Raw genomic sequence first — 24,271 nt, forward strand, 5'->3', positions numbered from 1 at the left:
GGACCTTAAGGAAAAAACATATTTAATGTTACCAAGTTAACATTTTAAATGAGTTACAGTTTTATTCATAACACTGTATTTTTCTATCTCTTTTTCAATATTGCCAACAGAGTATTTTCCTGCATACAACCTGTAGATATTTTTGGTATATAACCTGATTTTTTTTTTAAGATTTTTATTTATTTAACACATGGAGAGAGAGATCACAAGTAGGCAGAGAGGCAGGCAGAGAGAGAGGCGGAAGCAGTGTCCCTGCTGAGCAGAGAGCCTGATGCGGGATGTGGGGCTCCATCTCAGGACCCAGAGACCATGACCCAAGCTGAAGGCAGAGGCTTAAGTTCCTCTGAGCCATCCAGGCACCCGAACCCGATTTTTTTTTAATCCTTAAAGCCTTTGTGGTTTTTACTGGCCTAGAGAATAAAGTCAAAACTCTTCAACCTGTCATTCAATGCCCTCCAAAGATGGATCACAACTTCATCACAATTTCTTCTTTCTCCAGCATTAGATCTCTTAACCCTTGACTACCAAATTACAATAGATACATGCCATATATTTTTAAACCTTCTGCTCTGTTTTCTCAGCTGACATTGTTTTTTCACCTTATCTCTACATATTTTTAAATCCAAGATATTCAGGACTGCAGGAGGCACACAACACAGGTTAGTAATATAAATAGACGATAAAAACCCAAATTAAGAACAGGAATAAAAGAGAAGTTCTAAATGCTATCAAAAAGGAGCGGGGGGGGGGGGGAAGTACACACTTCTGCCTCCTTAAATGTACATGACACTTCTATAAAATTCTATGTACATGCAGTGATCAAAATGTAGTATTAATTTTAGGACTTATTAAGAACTCTATACCCCATTGAGGATGATAAATATTTGTTGCAGAAAAGCAAGCTCCTTAAAAAGTTGACTTTTGTCCTTCTTCAGTTGTCTCAACTATTCTGAAAGACTCTTTTTTAATACACCTGAGAAATGTGGAAGAGATTTAGAAACACTGGATCTAATGCAAAGGCAGGGAACAGCAACTTAAAGGCCTACAAGTACAAGAGAATTGTCAGACTCTTGGTGTGGGAGGCAAACATTCCACCACCTTCACTCACTTATTAAAAAAAAGTCCTGATGACTATTTTAATCACATCCCTTAAGCACATTTCCAATTATAGGCAAATAGTATTTAAAATCTGATACTTTAATAGAGAAGGAGAAGGAGAGAGAAAAAAGAACCCTTAAGGCAAAAAAGTACTTTCAATCCATTTATGGAGAAACTATCAGATGTAAAATACTTCGTATATATTTCCTTAATAAATCGTCACAGAAACTTTATAAGGTAGGTCTCAAACCCATTTTACAATAAGGAAAAGGAGAGGATAATGACTTGCTAATGCCACAAAACTAGTACATGGCAAAACCAAAAGCATTAATAGGAATAAAGAGGGAAATTACATAATGATTAGAAAGGCAACGCAAAAAGGAGATATAATAATCATGAACCTGTATGAACATATACCACAGCAAAAACTAATTAAGATTATAAGGAGATATTAAGAAATCCAAAATAATGCAAGAAATTTTAACACACCCCAATTAAAAACAGATCAGGCAGACCAAAAGGTAGTAAAAATGTAGAAAAACTGAACAAAATTAACAAATTTGATCCTAATATATTTATATATATATATATATATGTGTGTGTGTGTGTGTGTGTGTGTATAATAAACAGAATATATATTCCTTAAGGTAAACAAAGAACAATTAAAAATACATCAGGTCACAAAGAACTTTCAAAGAATTCATATTATACAGACTTTGCTCTTGGATCCTAGCTGCTATTTTCCAAGCCAAGTTTTCTGACTACCTGGCTGATTATTCTGGATTACCCAATATTCTTTCTCAATAAATTCTTCTTCTGCTTAAATTTGCCAGAGTAGATTTCTGCTGATTAAAATGAATAACTTGGCTGATTCCATCTTTTTTTTTTTTTTAAGATTTTTATTTATTTATTTGAGAGAGAGACAGTGAGAGAGAGCATGAGCGAGGAGGTCAGAGGAAGAAGCAGACTCCCCATGGAGCTGGGAGCCCGATGTGGGACTCGATCCCAGGACTCCAGGTTCATGACCTGAGCCGAAGGCAGTCGTCCAACCAACTGAGCCACCCAGGCGTCCCTGATTCCATCTTTTATTTTTTTTATTTTTTTTTTTTAAAGATTTTATTTATTTGTCATAGAGAGAGAAGCGAGAGTGAGCACAGGCAGATAGAGTGGCAGGCAGAGGCAGAGGGAGAAGCAGGCTCGCTGCCAAGCAAGGAGCCCGATGTGGGACTCGATCCCAGGACTCTGGGATCATGACCTGAGCCGAAGGCAGCCGCTTAACCAACTGAGCCACCCAGGCGTCCCTGATTCCATCTTTTATACAGAACTATGAAATGACCATAAACCAACCTCTAAGAAAAAAAAAAGACAGACAACAAAGTAATACTAAGAATAAAGAGGACCAAAATACAGATATCAAGGGGAGTTCAAATCTCCAAAAACTACTCAAACAATGCTCTCATGAATAATCTTGCAGGTATAATATTTTGCAAGTATATTCACAGATTAAATTGCTGGAATCAGAATTACTGTGTCAAAGAATATGTGCATACATGCTTTTGTAATTCTGATAGACAATACCAAGTCGCCCTTCCTTCCTATAGCCTATGCAGACTTAGGTCCCACCAGCAATGCAAGAGAGTGTCATCTCCTCGTATCCTGTTGTATCACACAATAAGTGCTGAAACTTTTTAGCTTTGCCAATCTAACAGGTGAAATTCTGTATCTTATATACATATTTTATGAGTAAAACTGAGTACTTTTCATGTTTGAGTAATTTGCGTTTACTTTGATATGAAACGTCTATGCATTTCCTTTACTCTTTACATTAACTTTTTCTTCTTGATTTGTTAAAGCTCTCTATAAGGCAAATTAGCCTTATGTCATATGACTAGCAATACTTTTCCTAGTTTATCATTTGTCTTGACTTTGCTTGTGGTGGTTATTTTTATGTAGTTATATTAATCAAACTTCTTTTTCACAGCTTTAGTATTTTGTATATTTGGAAAGACCTTCCCCAGGCCAACATATCATAGTTTCTTCTGGTACGAAGTATAAGGTACTTCTCCTACCTACTTTTAAAAATACCTGGGGCACCCAGGTGGCTCAGTTGTTAGGCATGTGCCTAGGGCTCAGGTCACGATCCCAGGGTCCTGGGATTGAGCCCCACATCGGGCTCCCTGCTCGGTGGGAAGCCTGCTTCTCCCTCTCCCACTGCCCCTGCTTGTCTTCCCTCTCTCGCTGTCTCTGTCAAGTAAGTAAATAAAATATATTTTATAATTCCGTATCTTTATTTTTATTTGGGGAGCAACATAAGGAGCATAATCTTATAAATTTACTATCCAACATAAGGGACCAAAATCTTTCAGTGATGGCCTGATGGAAATTATGAAAAAAAAATTTTTAAAGATTTATGTATTTATTTGAGAGAGAAAGGGGGCGGTCAGGGCAGAGGGAGAGAATCTTCAAGCAGACTCCTCACTGAGTGTGGAGCGTGACACGGGGGCTTGATTGTACAAACCATGAGATAATGACCTGAACCAAAACCAAGAGTCAGCTGCTTAACTGATTGAGCTACCCAGGCACCTCATGAAAATTTTTACTTACTGTTGGGTAACTGGCTTTCTCTATAATGGTTCTTGCTAACATTTAGAACAAAAATGTCCAAAGAACTTAACATCTTCATTATATAATGTAAAACAATGCAAAAAGCCTGATTCCCAACTTAGAAGTTTCCAGAGCCTTGGATAAGTCAGTCTTAACTTCCTCTCCTGTAAAACCAGAATAATACCCGTCATGATAGGCCATTATGGCCAATAAATGAGTGTATTGAGAGTGAATATACTACAAACTATTTCAGCCAGTAGAGTGGCATACAACAGAATCTAATAACTACAAAATTGTCTCTGGTGTTGGAGAGAGAAAGAAACTGTGGTTTGGTCTGATTTACTTGCAAGTATAACTTCCAAGAAACAACGATAAATGATCCAATTGCTTTGACAGGTGTATTGCATGAAAAGTTAAAGTCACGTTGGGATACCTATTAAGAAATCTCAAAGTTCATATATAAGGCCAAGTGGAACTCAGTATAGTGACTGAAATCTTACTATGCCTTGACTTATTTGAGAGTAAAGGTAACGGTAGGGTAGAGGTAAAGGAGAAATTTATATTCAACAAGATCAGTACTGATATAGATTAGTTTAATCGTGGATTAAGATTAATAAAGTTTAATTCATTGAGAATATAAAATGTTAAATAGTCAAGATCACTTTTTACCTCAACAGAGCTGTGCTACATTAAATGACATTGTACCCAAAAATTCAAAAATTACATAGCTAAATATAAAACATGAATTGGTCCAACATGACATTAACTTAAATATTTAATCCTATTTCCTATTTTACTAATGCCCCCCAGAAATGTCAACAAGACCAAAAAAAAAGAAAAAAATCCCATCTTTTTCCTATGGACTTACAAAAAGAACATATTAGATTCTGATACCTGCTCTGTCAATTAAGTGCCAAGGCTTCTCTTTGCCTTGGTCTCCTCATCGATCAAATGAAGTTCAAAATACTGGCCAACCTACCTCCTAGGAATGCAGAAGATCACAATTAATAGAAGTAGTAGTAATCAATGAAGAACCCCTATAATAAGAACTAACATTTAATAAAAGCACACTACATGCTAAGTGTGACACACACACACACACACACACCATACACTAAAATTAAAATATCTTTAGATCTCAGTTTCTACCCAAGACACAAAGGCAACACACTAGATAACTTCTGAAATTAATGATTCAGTAATAATATTTTTATTTCATTTTAATTTACCACTCAATAGCTTTCTCTAAATTCTTAAATACGCTATAATAAAGTCTAAAATGATGGGTAAAAATGTTATTAGGATTTTAAACTTACATGGAGTAGCTATAATATCAAAATAATTTCTTTGAAGCTTTATGAAATACGGTGTTTCATTCCACTTGGACGACTGACAAATGGAACAGAAAAAAAGCTAGAAAAATGAAAATCTCCCCATTTATTTATTTAGAGCATGAGCTGGGGTGGGGGATACAGAAGGAGAGGGAGAGAGAAAATTTTAAGCAGGTTCCATGTCCAGCACAGAGCCTGAGGCAGAAATCAATCTCACAATCCTGAGATCATGACCTGAGCCAAAATCAAGAGGCAGACACTTAACCGACTGAGCCACTGAGATGCTCCAAAATCTCCACTTTTAAATCAGAGTCTTCTATGAGGTCTCTTAAAACTGATTGGAGGGCACCTGGGTGGCTCAGTGGGTTAAGCCTCTGACTTTGGCTCAGGTCATGATCCCAGGGTCCTGGGATCCAGCCCCACATTGGGCTCTCTGCTCAGCAGGGAGCCTGTTTCCTCCTCTCTCTGCCTTCCTTTCCGCCTACTTGTGATCTCTGTCTGTCAAATAAATAAATAAAATCTTAAAAAAAAAAACCTGATTGGAGAACATGTATATAACCAACATTATTAATTTTATATTTATCAAACATTATTAACCTTTCAGGTTCCCTGTTTTAATAAAAAAAAAAAAGCAATCATTTGTAATAAAATAGTTGGTGTCTGCTGATGTAGGACTCTCTTTACTTCCTTCTGCCTTTCTAGGGTCATATGTCAGATTCCTCCTCTCCAAAAGATGAAATTGTGGTTGAAACACATGCAATACTACTGCTAAAGCAGAGAAACAGGAAAAAACCCAGATGACCTTGGTATGGCGATGCCTTTTTAGATACTCTTTTTTTCTTTTTAAAGATTTTATTTATCTATTTGACAGAGATCACAAGTAGGCAGAGAGGCAGGCAGAGAGAGAGGGGGAAGCAGGCTCCCCACTGAGCAGAGAGCCTGATGTGGGCCTCAATCCCCGGACACTGGGATCATGACCTGAGCCGAACGCAGAGGCTTTAACCCACTGAGCCACCCAGGAGCCCCTAGATACACTTTCAAAAACATAATCCGTGGGGTGCCTGGGTGGCTCAGTGGGTTAAAGCCTCTGCCTTCAGCTCAGGTCATGATCCCAGGGTCCTGGGATCGAGCCCCGCATCGGGCTCTCTGCTCGGCAGGGAGCCTTCTTCCTCCTCTCTCTGCCTGCTTCTCTGCCTACTTGGATTTCTGTCAAATAAAGAAAATCTTAAAAAAAAAAAAAAACATAATCCGTGTACATCATTAAAATTAAAAATTTCTGCTCAGCAAAAGACAATGTCAAGAGAATGAGAAAGTAAACCACAGACTGGAGAAAATACATGCAACAGATATAGCTGATTTAAGACTATTATCTCAAATATATAAAGAACTAGAGGTGCCTGGCTGGCTCAATTGGTAGAGCATGCAACTCGTAATATCAGGGTGGAGAGTTTGAGCTCCTCGTTGGGTGTGGAGATTACCAAAAAAAAAAAAAAAAAAAAAAAAAAAAAAAAAAAAAAAAAAAGAAAAGGTAAAAAAAATATAAAATAAAATATACCAATAACTATTAAAATTCAAAAGTAAGAAAACAACCTGATTTTTTTTAAATGGGCAAAAGACCTTAAGAGACACCTCACCAAAACTATTCACATGGCAAATAAGCACATAAAAAGACACTCCATATTGTATGTCATTAAAGAATTACAGATTGAAATAAGATACTACTCCACACCTCTTAGAATTGTCAAAATCCAAAACACTGACAACACCAAATGCTGGGGAGGATGTGGAGCAAAAGGAACTCATTCATTGCTGGTAGGAATGCAAAATGGTACAGCCACTTTGGAAGACATATGGGGCAGTTTCTTAGAAAACTAAACATAGTCCTACCATATGATCCAGCAATTGCACTCCTTAATATTTACCCAAATGAGGTAAAAAGTTATGTCCATACAAAACCCTGCACAAAGATATTTTTATCAGCTTTATTCATAATTGCCAAAACTTGGAAACAACCAAGATATCCTTTAGTAGGTAAATGGATAAATAGTGGTACATACAGAAAATGGAATATTATTTAGTGTTACAAAGAAATAAGCTATTAAAGACATGAGATGACATGGAGGAAACTTAAATGCGTATTACCTAGTCAAAGAAGCCCTTCTGAAAAAGCTACATACTGAATGATTCCAACCATAGGACATTCTAGAAAAGACAAAATTATGGAAACAATAAAAAGATCAGTGGTTGCCAGGAATGGAGGGTAGGTGGGGATGAAGTGGCAGAATTCAGAGGATTCTTAGAGCAATAAAAAAACTCTGTATGATATTACAATGATGGATATATGTCATTATATGTTTTTTTCCCAAACCCATAGCATGTACAACAAGAGTGAAACCTAAAAGTAAACTATAGACTTTGGGTGATTATAATGTGTCATTTTAAGTTCATCCTTGGTAACAAATCTATCTGGTCAATGTTATCAATAATGGGGGAGACTAAAAACACCATCACCCTCCTTAGTCCAGAGGAGTTAGTCCCAAACTCAATTCCTCCACCACCTTCTATAGGGATTTTCAAATTTTATCAGTACAGAAACAACTACTCACACTTCCTTCACTGCACAGAAAGACATGCTAGAAACTACTTCAGGTGTCACCGAGGTGCTGAATATCTTGGTATTTGTAAATGAATCCAATGGTTGTAGGAATTCTTAATGCCTTTCCTCCAACAATGACTATGTTTAACAGGAAGAGAAACTCTCTAAGGATATGATGACTTAAGAATGACACCACCTATGGCTGGTGACGTAAGCTGAGCACTGCACTCAGTCTAATGTGAACTGTAGGAGCAGCTGTACTTCCTTGAAGGTCCTTCCTGAAAAGGATTTTCTCTGGGGTAGGGTGACTGGTTACTAATAAAGGCAAACAAACAAAACTAAATATAAAACAGGCATTTTTCTAATTGCACCAAACCTCAGGAATGAAGTATCATTGTCAAAGCATGCTCAATACAAAATTAGAAAGAGAAACTCACTCAACTGTACTGGAAAGATGTTAACCCTAACAACTCCCAAAGCCAAAGTTAATCATGTGTTGGTACCTGACGGTGCTTGAGTTTTCACCCCCATAGGTTCAGTATCTTATCAGTACATCCGGATGAATAAGAACTTTGGAGTCAGGTCCCAAGACCTAGATCCTAATCTGAATACTCCTACTTACTAGCTACTTGTCCTTGGGCAAATTAAAAAAAAAAAATCTCTTTGGATGTAGTGCCTGCTGGGCTCAGTTGGTAGAGCACACAACTCTTGATCTCAGGGTTCTGAGTTCAAAACCCACATTGGGTGTGGAGCCTACTGAAAAAAAAAAAAAGAAGAAAGAAAGAAAAGAGAAAAGAAAAGAAAGGGAAAGAAAAAAGAAAAAAATCTCTTTGGGTAATTTCCATCTCAATCAGCACCACAGCATGGCTATGATGGCTGGCAGTTATGTAGCACTTAAATTATATGCCAGGCTCCTTTCTAAGCACTTTGTATTTATTAACTTATCTAATTTTCCTAATGACCCAAAGGGAGGGCACAATGATCCTCATTTTACAGGTGAGGAAACTGAAGCACAGAGCATTTATTTTGCCCAAGGCTATATTGCTATCAATGAAGGAGCTATGACTCGAACCCAAGCAATCTGACTCCAGAATCTGTGCTCTTACCTACTATGCCTTATTACTTAATAATTTTTTAAAAGATTTTATTTATTTATTTGACAGGCAGAGTTCACAAGCAGGCAGAGGGGCAGGCAGGGAAAGAAGAGGAAGCAGGCTCCCCACCAAGCAGAGAGCCTGATGCGGGCCTCGATCCCAGGACCCTGGGATCATGACCTGAGCCGAAGGCAGAGGCTTTAACCCACTGAGCCACCCAGGTGCCCCTAATTTTTTAAAAAGGAAAAAAAAAGCCTAACAACCCTATAAAACAATAGGCAAATGCCATGAACAGGCAGTTTTGGGAAAAAGTAAGCTAAGATGACTTACAAATCTATTAAAATGTGTTCAATGTCACTCATATTTTAAGATATTAAAAACTTAAAACAAAATACTTCTTTATATCAGATTAGTAAAGACCAAAGAATTTGATAAAGACAAGAGTTAGCAAGGGTATCCTTTATCTTAAAGATAAATCATACACAGATGTAGTACAAAAACGTAGTACAAAGACATAGTATAAAAATGTTCACTGTGGATCATCACAATACTAAAGACTGGAAACCACCTAAATATCCTTCAGTCTGAAACTGACTGAATAAATTTTCAGATGACTGGGATACCACAAATCTTTTTCTATACTGTCTGCTTTTATTCCTGGTCTGGTTTCTGGGTTTACCCAGTAACTTTTGTTAGAATGTCATTCATTGTGTATGAAAAGCTGTAGAGGCTCTGGATGCTATTATATTCCCACAGAGCATTCGTCATATTCTCCACAAGCAGACAGAATGCAGGCAGATCACCTCACAATCCAATCGGGACATGAGCTGATTCAAGGCTGGCTGTGATCTTTGTTAACACTAGTGAAGCCTAGCCTGGTTTGTAGTCCAAATACCAAACTTTAAGGCTACTTACTTAAGTACCATAATTAATACCACATATTATTCCTGCATGAACTTACTCTGCTTTTATTTTAAAACTATCCTTCAAAAAACAACTAATCTAATCAAAATGTCATAGCCCACATACTAAGAACATATACAATGCTCACAACCTTTGACCTAATAATTAATTTCCAGGAATCTATCTAATAAAATAACCTAAAATACAGAAGAACTTTTATATAAAAAGATTTTCATTGTGGGGTTTCTAGGTGGTTCAGTCAGCTAAGTGTCTGACTCTGGCTGAGGTCATGATCTCAGGGTCCTAGGACTGGGCCCAGCATTGGCCTCCACATTCAGTGGGGAGTCTCTTTCTCCCCCTCTCTCTGCCCACCCACCCCCTGTGCATGCGCTTTTTTCCTCTCTCGTTTTCAAATAAATAAATAAATGATATTTTAAAAAAAGATCTTCATTGCAACCCTACTCATAATTATAAAACAAAAACTGAGAATAACCTAAAAATCTAATTTTGAGGGAATGGTTAGGCCAATTACGGGCAGTCTATACAATGTATAATCATGCTACCATGAAAATTATATAGAAAGACTTTTTAATAATGAGAGCTATTACATTAATAAGACAGGAAACCATTTAGGTATGAGAGATGCAAGTTGCCAGACTGAATGCCTTATAATTTCAAACATAAAAAACAAAACAAAACAAATTAAAAAAAACTATTAAACAGGGGTGCCTATCTGGCTCAGTCAGTAGGGTATGTGACTCTCAATCTTGGGGTGGTAAGTTAGAGCCCCACACTGGGCGTAGAGCCTGCTTAAAAAACAAAACAAACAAACAAAACATTAAACAGAAATGGCAATAACAAAGGGGAAAAGAACAGCAATATAATTGTAGAAATCACAAAAGAAAAAAATAGTGATTAGATATCAAGTTATCCTGTAAAATTATGTAAAAATAAGAAAAAAATTTTCCAGAAATTAAGAAATTAAAGCAGGAATGATCATTAAAGAAAAACGGAGTTGCTGCGGGAAAAGAAAATACACACAAATAAGGCACAAGACCCTTTTGCCAAGCTTATAAGTGAAGACAAGCTTATAGTTTTTCAAAATATTTAAGTAACAGAGACAATGACAGAATATCACAAGTAAACAATTGCTAAATGAAGCTTACAAGCAAACACTGCAATCAACAGCCTCCACCCCCCGCCCCCCCCCATCCACAGGAGGAAGAGAACCAGGAAAGAGAGGCAGGCTTTTAAAAGATGGGACCAAGCAGAAACTAACTGGTAAAACTTAAGTAAGTCAAGAGATGGAGAAAGAGCAATGCCTGTGAATAACGAAGCACAAAGTATGAAGGCTGGACAGTGAATGAATATGATTTGCTAGAGCAGAAAGGCTGTTTGGAAGAGATGTACAGGTCAGATAGGTAGGCTGGGGAATAGGGTTTTCTTTACTTTTATGTGAAAACAATGCCAAATTTGGGGAGAATCTCCCCTGCATAGAATATGAAGGGGCTACTTTTGGGACTCTATCGTAATGTCTACCTGGGTCGGTCACTCAGTTAAATATTTGTCTGTCTTCTTTTTTAATATAGCATATTACCAGCCACATGAGTATGCCTGATTCCACAAGTACAAAGATCCTGGGCTGAAGAGAACACTTAGACACTATCACTTACCAGTGTGACACTGGGCACACTACAACTTCTCTGGTCCTCAGTTTCCCTATTCCCAAAAGGATAATAGTACTTCCCTCAACTGAACCATTATGAATGATTAAACATGATTTAATGTAATGTGTCTGGTACAGTGTTGGCTATATAACTAATACTCATTAAATGTCAGAAACTTCCCCATAAGGAGAAAGAAAAATTCTACTTAACATTTTTCAGGGACAGAAATTTCTTAGAATTGTAGGGAAGTATAAGGAATTCAGTGGGAAAAAAAAGAGATTTTTTTTTCTACATATTAGTGGGGCAACTCAAAAGTACTTACTAAATTAATTGCTAAAAAAATGAATGATAACACTCAAATTTCAAATTATATCTTGCTCCCTTTGCTTAAAAAATTAATCTGATTTGTACCTTGATCTGGAAAGAATAATGAGCAGCCTGGGGCTGACTCTGGCCTGACTCACGGCCAGAAACTAAAGGTTTTTGGCTTTGCAGACCATAAGGTCTCTGTCACAACTGTCCACTCTGCTATAGTAGCATGAAAGCAGTCACAGACAATATGAATGAGTATGGCTATGTTCCAAAAAACTTTAATTACAAAAATGAGCAGCAGGCTGGATCTGACCTGCTGACTAGTTATCAACCCCTGGAACTAAATGTTTGCATCCCCCCAAAATGCGTATGTTGAAACTTAATCCCCAGTGTGATGGAATTTCAAGGTGGGGCCCTGGAAAGGCGATTAGGTAATGAGAGCAAAGCCCTCATGAATGGGATTAGTGTTCTTATGAAAGAGACCCTAGAGAGCTCCCTCTTCCCTCTACCAAATGAGAACACAGCAAGATGAACTAGGAGGTGGACTCCAGTGTGACACTAAACTATATGCATCTTATCTTTCACGTTCCAGCCTCTGGGAACATGAAAAACCAATTTCTGCTGTTTGGGTTTTTTTTTTTTTTTAAGATTTTATTTATTTGAGGGGCGAGTGGGTGGCTCAGTAGTTAAGCATCTGCCTTAGGCTTGGTCATGATCCCAGGATCCTGGGATCCAGCCCCACATCCGGCTCCCTGCTCAGTGTGAGGCCTGCTTCTCCCCCTCCCACTCCTGTTTGTGTTCCCTCTCTTGCTGTGTCTCTATCAAATAAATAAATAAAATCTCTAAAAGAAAAAGATTTTATTTATTTGAGAGAGACAGAGATAGCAAGAGAGAGCACAAGTAGGGAGGAGAAGGAGAAGCAGGCTCCCCACTGAGCAGGGAGCCCAATGCGGGGCTTAATCCCAGGACCCTGAGATCAAAACCTAAGCCGAAGGCAGACACTTAACCAACTGAGCCACCCAGGCACCCAAATTTCTGTTGTCTGTAAGTCCCTCAGTCCATGATATTCTGTTATAGTAGCCCAAACTGACTAAGACACATGGATGGGAGAAAGACAGAGTAAGAGTAGAGACCCACAGGATTTGCAAAAGCAGGTATTAAATAAGAGCAAAGTGAAAGCATTAAGTTTCCTTGTTGAATTCAGAAATGGCCCAAATAATAAGACACAGCGAGCACCTGGGTTGCTCAGTGGGTTAAGCCTCTGCCATTGGCTCAGGTCATGATCCCAGGGTCCTGGGATAGAGCCCTTCATCAGGCTCTCTGCTCACTGGGGAGCCTGCTTCCCCCTGTCTCTTGGCCTGCCTCTCTGCTTACTTGTGATCTTGATATCTCTCTCTCTCTCTAATAAATAAATAAAATTAAAAAAAAAAAAAAAGACACAGGCAGCCTGCACTGGATCAGCCCAGTCAAAGCAACATGAGACACACAATAAAAGAGGTCACAGAAGCAAACACAGGTATAGGAACGCTGCAGAGATGAAGGCCCTGTAGATCTAGGCAGAAAAAGACCGCCATATGATTGCCCCCACCATATCCTTTGGATTTACTTTCTGCTCTGTTGGAAGCAAAGAATCATTCACACTACTCCATAAAGTGAAATGATACCAAAATTAGAAAGAGTACAGAATTTGGAACCACACCACATACATTCAAATCTACCACCCACCGGATACTGTCTTTACGAAGTCTATGTTTCTTCACCTGTAAATGGGAGTCATATCTAGCTTACAGGGTTGTTCTTCTCCTCTAATCTTCCAATACCTACTCTACAAATTCTGTGTGTATTAAATGGTAGCCTAACTGACCTGTTGACTTTTTGTCTTTCCATCTATCATCAACACTTCTTTCTTGGTTCTTCATAATATAAACAGACTCCTGACCCTAACATCCTCCTGCTTACTTTTATTGGCTTCTCTCTGCCTCCAAGATTTATAAACAGGACCCAATCTACCATTCCAGCCACATTCTTCCATTCCTGCAATACTGATCCCCTCTCCAGCCTTAACACATCTCACTATAACGAGATATGCCATACCTGTCTCCTCTTTGAGAGGATGATGATTACTTCAAAACCCTGCCTACTGCCCTCTCCTTTGTGAAGCTTTTCCCACTAACCCAGAGAGAATGACATTAGCTTCCTGTAGGCTCTCATAACATTCTGGACTTATCTCAATGGCAGTAGCATTTATTACCTATGTTATAATTACTTATCTCTGCCTCTGCCTCCCCAAACTAGGAGATTTCCTTGAAGACAGGGATGATCTCTAGGTATCTGTCCTAGTGTAAGACAGTGGCTTAAAAATTTTTTGTTGAATGAACCAATGAGAATGATCTTTAATACCGTTAGCCCTATTGGGGCACCAGGGTGGCTCAGTCAGTTAACCGTCTGCCTTTGGCTCAGGTCATGATCCCAGGGTCCTGGGATCAAGCCCCACATCAAGCAGCTCCCTGCTCAGCAGGGAGCCTGCTTCTTCCTCTCCTTCTGCCTGCCGCTCCCCTGTTTGCGCTTTCTCCCTCTCTCACTGTCAAATAAATAAATAAAATCTTCACAAATAATATTATTAGCACCATTTCTTACTAAAGTCTTTCAAAGAATGTACTGTCTGAAGGGAATTGTAGTAAAGCTTTTCATTACAGTTAAGGCAAAGGTAAACTTTAATAGAGTCCAATCTTTTGAGGTTTTTATTATAATAGTTCTACAGAACCAAACACTGGACAAAACACAAGAGAAATGGCAAAATAGAAGTAAAGGGAAAATAAGTCCACTTGCTATTCAGAAAAATAAAAACCAAATCAAAACTGGAAATAAGTTATCTTCAAGCCTAAAAATCTTATGGTAAATACATGTGACGAGGAAGGCGGTCTGACAGCAGCTCATGCCAATTACAAACAAGCCAGTTTTGTTGCTGATAAATTCAGTTGATTAAGACTAATGCTACCTTTAGCAGCATTAGGAATCTAGCATCTAGATGGAGAGACAGTCCACCCCATTACACTCTGCACTAGTCGGGCATTATTTAAAGTATAAGGGTCAGCTCTGAAAGGGTAAAGGAAACATCACATATAATCAAAAACTTTTAGGGATTTTTTTTTTCCTAAGGAATCGTTTTCCTTCATTAAGCACTGTCTATGTATCCAATACATTCCAAGTACTATACGAAGTGCTAAAAACATAGAAACATCTTCTCTGACCTCAGAGAGTTCACTGCAGTGCCAGATACACAAATGAGGAACTGAAGTCCAGTGATATGAGTGATAGGCATGCTTATGTGGTGGCACAAAGGAAGGTAGCTGACTCCTATGTGGGTGAGAAAAAATTTCACAAAGCACTTATGCTTCACCTGGGCCTTAAAAGATGAGTATAGGGGCGCCTGGGTGGCTCAGTGGGTTAAGCCGCTGCCTTCGGCTCAGGTCATGATCCCTGGTCCTGGGTTCGAGCCCCGCATCGGGCTTTCTGCTCGGCGGGAAGCCTGCTTTCTCCTCTCTCTCTGCCTGCCTCTCTGCCTACTTGTGATTTCTGTCAAATAAATAAATAAAATCTAAAAAAAAAAAAAGATGAGTATAATTTAACAGGAAGACAGTGTCTTCTAGGCAGAGTAATCATAGGTGACAAAAGGTCAAAAAGGATCCAAAAAGCATATCCATTAACAAGATCACTAAGTAATGTCATATGGCCAGAACCTTTGGAAAGGGAGGAAGAGAACCAGAGATTAATTTAAGAAGTTCAACCTAAAAATTCAGATAGAAATAATCATGTTCTTTAAATACTTGAATATTAGAACTAGGCAAACAGGTTTTAATTCACTAGAAAACTTAACTTTCAAACCATTAAAACTCTCCAAATATAGACAGCAATGAGTAGAGTCACCAGAATGGTAGAAGTATCCCTATTCATGTGTAAGATCAATCTCCCCCTGGTGTTCCAAATCACATCTTCTCTTTCTTCTTCATGACCTAAGCTCATCAGTTAACTCTCTCCAGCACCATCAATTTCTCCCTAATATGAAAATACACAAATCTAATACACAAACATGACTTAATATCATCTTAACAAGAAAAACACTCTTGAGCTCTTGTCCTGCAGCAGATACTGGCCTTTTTCCTGCCCGCCCCCCTTTACAGCAAAGCCCTCCAAAGAGTAGAGCGTATATTCAGTTTCTCCTTTCTCACTTTAACCCATGCTAATAGGACCTTTTTGTTTGTTTGTTCCACCACTCTCTAAACTGTTCTTAATAAAGTCACCAAGAAGGACCTCCAAGGTTTCCCAGGGTCAGTTTATAATACAGGCATATTGTAAAAACATAAAATATAGGCATATTATAAAAGAGTTTCATGAATGGGTATAATCTGATAAAAAGAACTAAGGATCTTTACAATCAAAACAGCTAATACCAGCCTCATGGAAAGTATAAATCTGGGATAAACCAGCTCAGCTTCTGCACACAACTATCTTCATAGTAATACTATCCATTTCCTTTGGAAAACCAGAAAGGAGGTGTTGAAATTGGACAGTCTTACATCATCTTTATCAATATGAATATCAGCAAACACTCTTCTTCCCTTACATATCATTATAATTGTCTAACACTTATTTTAATCTAATCTTCTAAATTAGACTGAGGCACAGTTACTAAGTATGAAAGATAATCCTTCTTCCTTCAGTGTTCCTCCTCTGGACATTCTTGTTCTCTTCAAGTCCATCCTTTCTAAGTATCTAGTTCAATGACTTACATAGACGAAGTACTCTGTAAATGTCTAGTAAATAAACTGTAAAACCTAACATATGGGACCTAGTACAAAGTAAATTCCATAAATGCTAACTCCCTCTCCAAAACTATCCTAACTTGAAGAATGCAGAAATCTGATAAAAACCTCCCTACGGTACATGAACAAGTTGATCTATTTCTCTCTCAGAAGTACCTGCATTGTTAAAGAACCACAAGAATAAGGGACCTAAAGAGAACTTCAGATACCACAGGATATATGAGTGATATCCTGAGGCAACAGAATCTTCCCTCATCACCAGAGTGGTTAATGATCAACATGACCCTATATACCAAACGAAAGTTAAACCATTTCTTTTACTAATTCTTTTTACTAATTTCTTTTACTAATTTTTAATTTCTTTTACTAATTCATTAAAAAGCCATATCCAGGGACGCCTGGGTGGCTCAGTTAAGCAGCTGCCTTTGGTTCAGGTCATGATCCCAGCGTCCTGGGATCGAGTCCCACATCGGGCTCCTTGCTCGGCAGGGAGCCTGCTTCTCCCTCTGCCTCTGCCTGCCATTCTGTCTGCCTGTGTTCGCTCGCTCTCTCTCTCTCTGACAAATAAATAAAATCTTTTAAAAAAAAAAAGCCATATACAGTAATACATATACACTTGACAAGCACTGGAAACAAGCAGGAAATGTATAATTATTAACATTGGTTTTCTCTGGAGAAACAGACAATAATTGTCTCAACCGTTATTCATCCCCTTGTCTTTTCCCACCAAAGACAGCTGTTATTACTTTTTCCAGTACTATAGTTAGCATCGTTTTTTTTAAATTGTGTCCTGTGTATAGGTATATATATATGAATATATATCATGTCATACACATATTTCTGTATAGGGCAGACACCTATTGATGGAATTTCCACATGGTAAGAAATGTAGCTCTTCAACCTTACTAAGTGTGGCCAAACTGCTCTCCAAAATGGTTGTACCAGCTTATACTCTTCCAGCAGCATGTAGTTCTCCATTATTAATTATCAATAACTGATCATAAATCATGCCAGTCTGATGGCCTCTCATCATTGGTTTAATTTGTATTTCCCAAATTACCAATGATAGTGAGCATCGTTCCAGATGTTTTTGGCCTTTCAGTTTTCCTCCTCTGTGAAATGTCTATATCCCCTCACCATTTTTCTTTTTTTTTTTTTTAAGATTTTATTTATTTATTTGACAGACAGAGATCACAAGCAGGCAGAGAGAGAGAGAGAAGATGAAGCAGGCTCCCTGCGGAGCAGACAGCCCGACGGGGGGCTCGATCCCAGGACCCTGGGATCATGACCTAGGCCAAAGGCAGAGGCTTTAACCCACTGAGCCACCGAGGCGCCCCCCCCCCACCATTTTTCTAATGAGGTGTCTGTCATAGTGATTTGTGGTTCTCATATATTTTGCATATTAATCTTTTGTCAGTTATTTCATTGAAAATATTTTCTTCCACCCTGTGGTTTATCTTCTTACTTTATATTATCTTTTATCATACAAAAGTGTTTTACCTTTATGTATCAAATTATCAATCTTTCCTTTATGCTGTTTGTATGAAGAATACTTCTCTACCCCATTTTCACAGAAATACTTCTAGTATTTCTTAAGCTTTATAGTAGCCTGAACTTTAATCCATCTGGAATTAATTTTTTGTATATGGTATAAGGTAAAGATCTATTTTTTTTCCCCTGCTTTTTCTAAGGTTGGCTAACTAACCACAACACCTGAATATGGTGTCTTTGCCCCACTGATCTGTAATGCCACCGGTCATCTCTCAAATTCAAATATATGAGGGCATGTTACTGGACTCTTTATTTTTTTTTTTGGAATTTTTAATTATTTAACATTGGTTATCCAACTATCCTGACACCAATACCTCACTGTTTTAATTAATACAGCTTTATAATAGCTTAATTAATTTGATAAAGCAAAGTACTCCAAAATGGTCTTGACTGTTCTTGGCCACTAAACATCCTTATTGACAAGTTCCACTTTAAAAAGTTTCCTTCTGGGGCACCTGCCTTCGGCTCAGGTCATGAGCCGGGGTCCTGGGATTGAGCCCCACATCAGGCTCCCTGCTCTGCGGGAAGCCTGCTTCTCCCTCTCCCACCCCCCTGCTTGTGTTCCCTCTCTCACTGTGTCTCTCTCTCTCTCTGTCAAATAAATAAATAAAAATCTTTTTAAAAGTTTCCTTGTGTTCCAAGTGTTCTTGCTTTGTAAATAATGAGTGGCAAATTCCATCAAATGCTCTTTTAAAAATCTATTGAGATGATCTAGGATTTTATTTTCCTTTGGTTCATTAATATAGTGAATTACATTTTTTTAAAGATTTTATTTATATGAAAGATAGAGCATGAGCAAGGGGGAGGAGGCAGAGAGAGAGGGAGAAGCAGACTCCCCACTGAGCAGGGAGTCTAATTCGGGGCTTGATCCCAGGACCGAGGGATCATGACCTAAAGGCAGAAGCTTAAATGAGCCACCAGGCACCCCACATTAGATTCTTAATGCTACACTGAACTCGCATTCCTAGAATAAATGCTACTTGGTTATGATTTTTTTTTTAATGTACTAACTTAGTATGTATCTCACTTGGGATTTTTTGAATATACATTCATGAGATTGGCCAGTATTTTTCCTTTCTTATCCTGTCCTAGTATGATTTTGATATCAAGTTGTAAAAGCCCTCCAAAATGAATCTGGGAACACTTTTATTCCCCGGAATAGTATGCATAAGGATCACCCATCCTGCAATATTTAGGTAACCTGTAAAACTCTGTGCCTGGTGGTTCTTTAATGGATAGAATTTTTCTTCCACTTTTTATTACAGAAAAGTCTCAAATATTTTTTAGAGAGACTTGTATATAACGAACCCCAACCTATCCATTCCCCCAGCTTCAACAGTCAATTCATTGCCAATCGTATTTCATATAATTCCCATCATTACCTCCCCCCACCCCCCCTTGAAGGAATGATTTTTGAAACAAATCCCACACATCATATCATCCTAGTATCTCTCCTAAAGGACTCTTACAAAACATGTAACTAGAAAACTACTGTCACATTAAAAATTTCATAATCCTTAATACCAACAAACATCTAAGCAGTATTCAATTTCCTGTCAAATGTTTTTATAGTTTTTCAAGCCAGGATCCAAATAAGTTCATACACTTAAATCTGTTGTATCTTTTAATCTACAGGTTTCCTTTCTACTGCTCTTTTTCTTCTTCCTCTTCCTTCCCACCTCTCCTCTTCTTCTTCTTCACATTATTTGTGGAAGAAAATGGGCCATGTATCCTGCAGTTCCCAACATTCTGGATTTTGCTTATTACATCCCCATATTACTTATAATATTTATATTATAAATATAATATTTATATTACCCATATTACAAATAGATTTTACTATTTAAGTTCTTTTTTAGTTATACTTTTATTCATATTTTCTATTTATTCTTGAGTAAGCTGTGACAGGTTGCATTTTCCAGGAAGTTGACTATTTATACTTTTCAAACTCATGGCATAAAATTCCATATTCTATATTTATGGCATTTTTATATATTTATCATATCTATAGCTGTGTTCCCTATTTCATTCCTAACATTTATGACTTCTTGTTTTTTTCTTTGACCAATCTTGCCAGAGATTTGTCTATTATATAAATCTTATATTAGTACCTTCTGTGAAATTCCCATTTTGGCTTTATTAATCCTCTTCGCTGTTTGTTCTCTATTCCATTAATTCCCGTTATCTTTATTCTTTCTGATCTTCTACTTCCTTTGGGTTTAATCTGCTGTTACTTTCCTACCTTCTTCAGCTGGCCGCTTAACTCAGTAATTTCCAGTCTTGGGGTGCCTGGGTGGCACAGTCTTAGTTTCAGCTCTAGTGGTGATCTCCAGAACCATGAATCAAGCCCCCATTGGGCTCTGTGCGCAGTGCAGAGTCTGAGACTTTCTCTCCCTCTGCCTTACCCCCTGCAGTCTCTCTCTCTCTCAAATAAATACATAAATCTTTAAAAAATAATTTTCAGGGGCACCTGGGTGGCTCAGTCACTAAGCAGCTGCCTTCGGCTCAGGTCATAATCCCAGAGTCCTGGGATTGGGCCTGCACTGGGCTCCCTGCTTAGCAGGAAGCTTGCTTCTCCCTCTATTTGTGTTCCCTCTCTCGCTGTGCCTCTGTCAAATCAATAAATAAAATTTTCAAAAAATAATAATAATAATTTTCAGTCTTTCAATTCAAATACCTTGAAGATTTGGGCTCTGGTTCAGGTCGTGATCCCAGGGTCCTGGGATCGAGCCCCACATCAGGCTCCTTGCTCGGCAGGAAGCCTGCTTCTCCCTCTGCCTCTACCTGCTACTCTGTGCTTATACTCTCTCTCTGACAAATAAATAAATAAAATCTTTAAAAAAAGAAATACTTGGGGCACCTAGGTGGCTCAGAGGGTTAAAGCCTCTGCCTTCATCTCAGGTCATGATCCCAGCCAGGGTCCTGGGATCGAGCCCCGCATCGGGCTCTCTGCTCGGCAGGGAAGCCTGCTTCCTCCTCTCTCTCTGCCTGCCTCTCTGCCTACTTGTGATCTCTGTCTGTCAAATAAATAAATTTAAAAATAAATAAATAAATAAAAATAAAAAAAGAAATACCTTCAGATTCTAGGACATATATTTCTTCACGTTAGCATCTCTGAAATTGGGATGTTTCTTACAACTTAAGTCTTACAATCACTGTCAGTCAGGCAGCAGTGACAATCCCACTGTCCTTGCTTATGCATAAACGTAGATAATTACAGAATAAGCTTGCAAAAAAAAAATGTAGTGATTTGGTGGTTATGCCTGGTGGCATGACTGGACAACTGTAATCTCTCAATATTAGCCAACAAACCTATTTAGACCATCTGACAAAGAACTATGAGTCTCATCTGAAAAGCTTTTGTTGAAGCCATTTGGCAAGCTCAACAAAGTATCAGCATCAAAACTTGATGGGTGGGGCGCCTGGGTGGCTCTGTGGGTTACAGCCTCTGCCTTCAGCTCGGGTCATGATCCCAGGGACCTGGGATCAAGCCCCACATCGGGCTCTCTGCTCAGCAGGGAGCCTGTTTCCCCCGCTCTCTCTCTGCCTGCCTCTCTGCCTACCTGTGATCTGTCAAATAAATAAATAAAATCTAAAAAAACAAAACAAAACAAAACTTGATGGGTGCCAGCAGTGTCAAAGAAAATGATAAGGATAGCTATAGGGCACACTTTTAAGAAATGCTGTATCACCAATGATTTCTCTGACACAGTAAGCAATACTAGGTAGAAAAACACAAACCTCTATGATTCAGTCAAAACCTGATTTAGAAGAATCATGAACAGGAGTATCCTAATTTATTACTTCACTTCCTTTTATAAATACATGCTCAAGTCATATGTTAAATCTATAAATAAATTTATAAGAGCTCTTGCAGGAAGCATAAAGTTAAAAGTGATAGGAAAGCATTGTTTGGTAAACGATAGTGCATCTTACAAAAGATGGCAACCTAAGGTTCAATGAAATATAATATAGGCACTTAAATTTTCCCTAGTTTTGCTTTAGCTGTATTCCATAGATTCTGAAAGAGTTGTTTCCACTGTTACTCAATTCTAAATATATTCCAATTTCCATGATTTTGTTCTTTACCATACATTATTTAGAAGTCTGTTTTTGCATTTTTAATTTCCAAACACAGACTAGGAGGGATATTGGTTATATTTGTCAGTAATTTCTAATTTTACTGTATTGGGGTCAGATAACATGGTTTATATAGCAATCTTTGGTATTTGTTGAAACTTTATGTGCCTAATTATGTGCACGTTCTATATTCGTTTAAAAGGAATGTATATTCTCTAATTTGGGAAAGGTATGTTTCTCTATAAATGCAGCAGATCAAGTTATTCATAGTATTTCTTTTAGTGGTTACCCTTAAATTTTTAATATGCATCCAAGAGCCCAAAGTTAATCAATATCTCTATCTCCCTGAACTATATATGGAAACTTAGAACTTTTTAATACTGACCATTTTCCCTCCCGGCTTACATTTTATCCTTGTCCAATATTTTAGTTCCACTAAACTATTTAGTTTTGGCCCCCACAAAATAATCATCATTATTTTTGTTTTATACGGTCAATCTTGGCTTAGTTTACACACCAATTTCTCTCTTCACCATCATTTCTTGTATCCTACTTTCTCCCGTTACATTTCTTTCTGAAATACATTCTTTAGCATAAGAGTTCTTTCAGAAATAGCGTGATAAATACTCTGTATTTTCGTTTATCTGAAAATATTTTTATTTTTCAATCACTCTTGAATGATAATTTAGCTGAATACAAAATTCAGATCTCTGTCAACACTTAGAAGACATTATTCCATTTTCTTCTGGCCTCTCTTGTTGATTACAAGATGTCTGATCTCGGTCTGTTGCTCCTCTTTTCTTTCTGGTTGCTTTTTAAAGTGCCTTTGTTGTTCTACAGTTTCACTGCTATGTGTGTGGTTGTGGGGGTTGATTTGTTGTTGTTGTTGTTCATTTATTTCTAGAGCCTCTTAAGTCTAAAACCTAAGGATTCACATCTTTTTATTAATTCTGAAATATTCTCAAGTCATCATCTCTTTCAATTCCATGTCTCCTCATTCTACTCTTCTCCTTCTGTAATTATTATTACATGTTGGGTCTTCTTGATCTTTCATTCTTCTTCCCCACTTTCAGATTTTTCTTCATTGTTTACTGTTTTGTTCTCAGGATTTCCATATATTTAATTCCCAGTTTACTGATTTTCTCTTCATCTGTGTAAGCTATTGCTTATTTACTGAGCTTTTTTTTTTAACCTAACAGAATATATTTTTCATTATGTTTAGCTCTTTTTCAAATGTACCTGTTTCATAACATCTTATTCATTTTCTAGGATGTCAATTAATTCTTTAATGTCTTTAGTCAGTTAAAATATGTTAATTTAAATTATCATTCAAGGTGCTATTCTACTATGCTGGTTCCCAGAGATATAATCCTCTTGCTTGTTGTATCTACTAACTCTCATTTATGTTAGAAAATGGTTTCCACATGTGTCACATTTAATCATAAGTTCATCTTCAGCTGGGATTCTTTCTTAGAGAATCTCTTCTGGCCCAAGCTGGGAGTACCCCTTGGAGTCTTGTTTTTCCTTTCTCCAGGTGACCCAGGGGTATTACTAAGTTTGGAGCCAGCTTCTATATTAATTTCTCAGCCTGGTGATACTTAAACCATATAATATAAACTCAGATCCCAAATATAAGCAAGGCATATATCTTGTGCTTCAGTTTCTCAGAGAAGCCTTTTTTCCCATTTCCTCTCTGCATCGAACCCAGGCAAATCAAGACAAGATTTCTTATTACTGGCTTGTGTCAGTGGGAAGATTTTTCTCTACCCACCCTTGCACTTTGAATGCACATCAAGAATCCCAGTTTTGTGCAGAAGTTTTAGTTTTGGTTCCTTTTTCTACATGGTTAAAACTTAGTCCATTAGGAATAGAAACCAGAAATAACCCCTCACCCCGCCCCATCACCCTGCTCCAGGGCAGCATAGGATGAGCTCAAGGCTTACTAAAATTTTGGTTTTTAGTTTCATTTGTATTTCTAGAACCCGGAGATTTTCCTCTATTTCCTGCAAGCTCAGGATTGCACTTTAAAAAAATGTTAGTTCAAGGGCTCCTAGGTGGCTCAGCCGTTAGGTGTCTGCCTTCAGCTCAGGTCATGATCCCAGGGTCCTGGGACTGAGCCCCGCATCAAGCTCCCTGCTTGGGGGGAAGCCTGCTTCTCCTTCTCCCGCTCCCCCTGCTAGTGTTCCTGCTCTTGCTGTCAAATAAATAAATA

At 38.0% G+C, this 24,271-nt stretch overlaps 1 protein-coding gene across 2 annotated transcripts in view; it reads right to left on the reverse strand.

The window, feature by feature from the left end:
• RNF169 (ring finger protein 169) overlaps positions 1-24,271 on the reverse strand; it is a 104,870-nt gene that overhangs the window by 52,348 nt on the left and 28,251 nt on the right. The gene's annotated exons all lie outside the window — the stretch shown is intronic.

This window comes from Lutra lutra, chromosome 10 (genome assembly GCF_902655055.1).
Source record: "Lutra lutra chromosome 10, mLutLut1.2, whole genome shotgun sequence".
NCBI classification, from domain to species: Eukaryota; Metazoa; Chordata; class Mammalia; order Carnivora; family Mustelidae; genus Lutra; species Lutra lutra.